Source organism: Perognathus longimembris, chromosome 8, assembly GCF_023159225.1.
Source record: "Perognathus longimembris pacificus isolate PPM17 chromosome 8, ASM2315922v1, whole genome shotgun sequence".
Taxonomy (NCBI): domain Eukaryota; kingdom Metazoa; phylum Chordata; class Mammalia; order Rodentia; family Heteromyidae; genus Perognathus; species Perognathus longimembris.
Window position 1 is genome coordinate 45901290 of NC_063168.1, and position 4393 is coordinate 45905682.

Here is a 4393-nt window from a genome sequence, read left to right on the forward strand (position 1 = left end):
TGCTTTTGGAGTCGTTTGTCTTTTTATCCTTTAAGACTTCAGTTGTTTGCCTACCTATTACATGTTTTGCCAAAAAAAAAAAAAATGCTTTAGGATTAGGCTGACAATGGCTAAGCTTTGTTTTAATTTTTGCTTGTTCATACTGTTTTCTCTAATTTAAGCTACTCAAGAGTGTTTATTGTGGTTTTTGTTGTTCTACCTTTTAAATACTTAATGAAAGATTCCATAGCAAACCAGAGCCAAGATTAAGACATTGAATATAGTGTTACCTGCTTATTATAGCCTACAAGGTTTTGAATTTCTCAGGGGACAATTAATTATTTGGCAGGTTACTGGCCCCACCTCTTAGGTAGACCAAAAGAAGAAAAAAGGCATTGCTAATCTAATGGAAATACTATGCCATCGTGTTTTGACCAATTAGGAGGAGTTTTGTTGTTGTTTTTTGTAGCACTTAGGGAGCGAGGCCTAGGGCCTTAAAAATTATAAGCATGACCTATAATGCTGAGCTTTGCTCCCAGCCCCTTAGGTAGGACATTTGTCACTGCTGAAGTCACATTCTTAAGGTGTTGATGGATAAGAGTCATGTTTCTGACAGGCATGGGTGGGTGTGACATGTGTGCCCACCATTACTGGGGCTTGAACTCAAGGATGGTACTCTCCCAGTTGAGCCACAGGTCTGTTTCTGGCTTCTTAGTGGCTAAGTGGAGATAAGTGTCAGGGACTTTCCTGGTGGGCTGGCTTTGAACTGCAATACCCAGGTACAAGCCTAAGTAGCTACTATTCCAGGCTTGAGCTACTGATGTCCAGCTAGACACCTTGAGTGTTAAAATCTGAACTTTTCATATCTATTGCAACAGTACCAGTCAGTAATTTTATACTTGTAAAATGGTTCTTGTTTGCTCAACTGCTTTCTAACTTTGTGTCTTGGAAATCATTGAGTTAAATGTTTCCATTTTTATAATTTCCATTTGTATAGCTGTTCACTTACAGGGGTACACCCTGTAAGATGGAATTGTGCAGTTGCGTTCTTCCAATTTCAGTGATTTGAGGTTTGTAATAGTTGATAACAAGGTATAGATGACAAGGATGAGGAATAGAAGGGGGAAATGTGCTGGACTCCTGGCCTGTCTTCCAGCAGTGAGATCAAGCCCCAGGACTGTGCACATAAGGCAAGTGATCTACCACTGAGCTATATCTCCATCTGCTTGCATGTTACAATAATTAGTAATCTTATAATGTTTATGAAAGTTACAAAGTACACATTGTTTTGGTTTTATGTGAAATTGAATTGTACAACTGGTCATAATGAGCTGGGTTCAGATCTCACTTTTACTAATCTAGAATAATGTCTGAACCTAGGACTGATTAACATGTCACCTGCAAGCTGGGAGACTGAAATCTGAGGATCTTGGTTAGAAGCCAGCCAAGACAGATAAGCCTAAGAGACCAGCAAAAAGCTAGAAATGAAGGTTGGCTCAAGTGGTAGACTAAGTAGTGAACAGAAGCTGAGAGCACCAGGCCTTGAATTCAAGCCCCAGAACGAGCACAAAAAAATTACCTTCAGATATTGACTGTGTTATGAGGTACTACTGTGTAGTGACCAACTTTGGTCACATCTTTGTTCTCGGTCCTACCAGTAAGCCATCACAGAATTGAAGAATATCCTCAGGTATAATTTCCTGTGTTTTTTTTTCAGGTGCCAGTACTGGGGTTTGAACCTCAGGGATTGGAAGCTGTCCCTTATTTTTTTTTCTCAAGACTGGCACTACTACCACTTAAGTATATAGCTCTACTTCTGGCTTTTTGGCTAGCTTCAAACTATGATCCTAAGATCTCTGCTATTTCAGTATCTAGGATTACAAGGGTGAACCACTGGCATCTGGCTTTTTCCTGCAAAAATTTTTTTTTATTGGTCATGGGGCTTGAACTCAGCACCTGAGTGCTGTCCCAGATCTCTTTTGCTTAAAAGCTAATGCTCTACCACGTTGAGCCACAACTCTACTTGCCCGGGCTACCTTTGAACCACGATCCGAGTAGCTAGGATTACAGGAGTGAACCACCAGCACCCAGCTTCTGAATTTTTTAAGAATAATAAAAGATCTGATGGATATCAGAGCCATTATTGAGCTAAAATGACATGAAATCTTGTGTCTCAAAGGAGAAATTCATATTAAAAATACGTTACCCTGGGGCTGGGAACGTGGCCTAGTGGTAGAGTGATTGCCTAGTGTGCGTGAAGCCCTGGGTTCGATTCCTCACCACCACATATGGAAAAAAACCAAAAGTAGCACTGTAGCTCAAGTGGTAAGAGTGCTAGCTAGCCTTGAGCAAAAAGAAGCCAGGGACAGTGCTCAGGCCCTACCTACGTTCAAGCTCTAGGACTAGCAAAAAATTACCCTTAAAACCAGTGATAATGTACAAGACAAAAATTTCTTAAAAGAACATTTTGTTTATCCTACATGCTTAATCCATTTTATGAGTAAAGTCCTTGAGGCCTGACCTGTGTTTCTATTTTTGCAATAAGCTATTTTCTCATCTAGATGTCTCTTTCACTTTAACACCTTGTACTGGTTTCTGAACTTCACTGTACCTTTCATACTCTTTCAGTGTCTAGGGACCCAGTCCCTCGTCTGCTGAGCCAGTTTTATAAGTCTAGTCAAAATGAGAAAGTAAAATGAGCCACAAGGATGGACTTGATTTATCTACATTTATGAAAACTCGTGTTTGCATTTTCCTAAGCCGTTTCATTTTGAACTTGGCGCTTAGTCCTTTTAGAAGTGAATTTAGGGCCCAAGTATTTTGAGATAAATTAAGTTCTCTAGTCTCTTGCTCCACAAAAAGGTCATGTTTTTTTTTAGTTTTTTTTAGAAATGTTGAAACCACAGAGGCCCTACCTGGAGTCCTGGAGTCAGACTTTGCATTTTTAACAAGATGTTTTAATAGTCACATAATCTTTCTTGTTTTACTTATAGGTGGAAATAACAAAAATCCCATGTTTCAGATGTTTAAAGTTAGGTGAGAAATGATTTGTCTAAATGAGTGCAATAAAGATAGATGCAGGGTCCTTTGGGGCATAATAGCTGACCCTTGAAATATTCTAAGTGGTCAAAGAAGAATAACATTCAGAAGGGTTAGTATGGGTTGAGACACTAGAAATGTGACATATTTAGGGATTTACAACTCAGCAGGGTATGAGATTCTTAAGGGAGAAAGGTGAGAACTTTGTCTATAAATGGTTCCATGTGAGTGGGCACTTTTTTACTCCTTTATAGACAAGGAAAGGAGCACAGTAAGTCATAGCAAGTGCAGTCAGTGTTGAATGTTGAAATTCTGACAGGGTGAGGAGAAACTGAAGAAAGGGAGGAATCTGCAACAATAAAAAAAATAAAAGCTATTATGGAGCTGGGGTCAAGTGGCATACACCTGTAATCCTGGCTACTCAAGATGCCGAGATCTGATTCAGAGTTTGAAGTCAGCCCTGGGCAAGAAAGTGTGAGGTTTTTATCTCCACAAACATACCCCAAAAAGCCTTAAGTGGTGCTGTGTATGTATATCAAGTGGTATCCTTGAGGAAAGAGGCCAGGAACAGAGCCTAGGCCCTGAGTTCAAGACCCAGGACTAGCACATACAAAAAAGCCATTATGTAAGACTATTGTCAGAACTGCTGTTCTTTGTGTATGTTTTGGCAGATAAGTCTGTGAGACTTAAAAAATTTAAGGAGTTATACAAAGGAGTTGCTATTTAATACAGCTTATGACTGAAACAACTCCAATTAAACAGCAAAAAACCAAAGTGGTAGTGTGGCTCAAGTAGTAAAGCACCAACGTTGAGCAAGAAAGAAATCCAAAGGTAACAAACAGTACAAGAAATGTATCCAATGCCCAACGTATGAAACTGTAACCTCTCTGTACATCAGTTTGATAATAAAAATTTGAGAAAAAAAAAAAAAGAAATCCAAGCTCGTGAGGGAGGCCCAGAGTTCAAGCCCCAGTAAGAAAACACACACACACACACACACACACACACACGGAATGTAGATTAGGGACTTAAGAGGACGAGATGAGCTACTGTGAAAATGGGTGGTCTGGCTGCACAGCTGGCGAAACCCCTCGTGCTCACTCAGAAGAGACCACAGCTCAAGGCAGGCCTCTGCCTTAAGCCAGTCTCTCAGCCTGGGGGAGGGTGGGGAATGGGAGGAACTGTGGATACCCTCAAGCCCCTGTACCTACCAGCCTTGAAGCAGCTCTCCACTGAGTCCAGGCAGTGTACACGCCCCGGGCTGCCTCCCTGCCCCCACTTCTGGAGACAAACCCACAGAACGCTGGGCGGCTTCCTGGCAACGGAAACGCCTGGCTGGCCTGGACTCGGACCTGGGGAGAGACCAGGCCAAGGC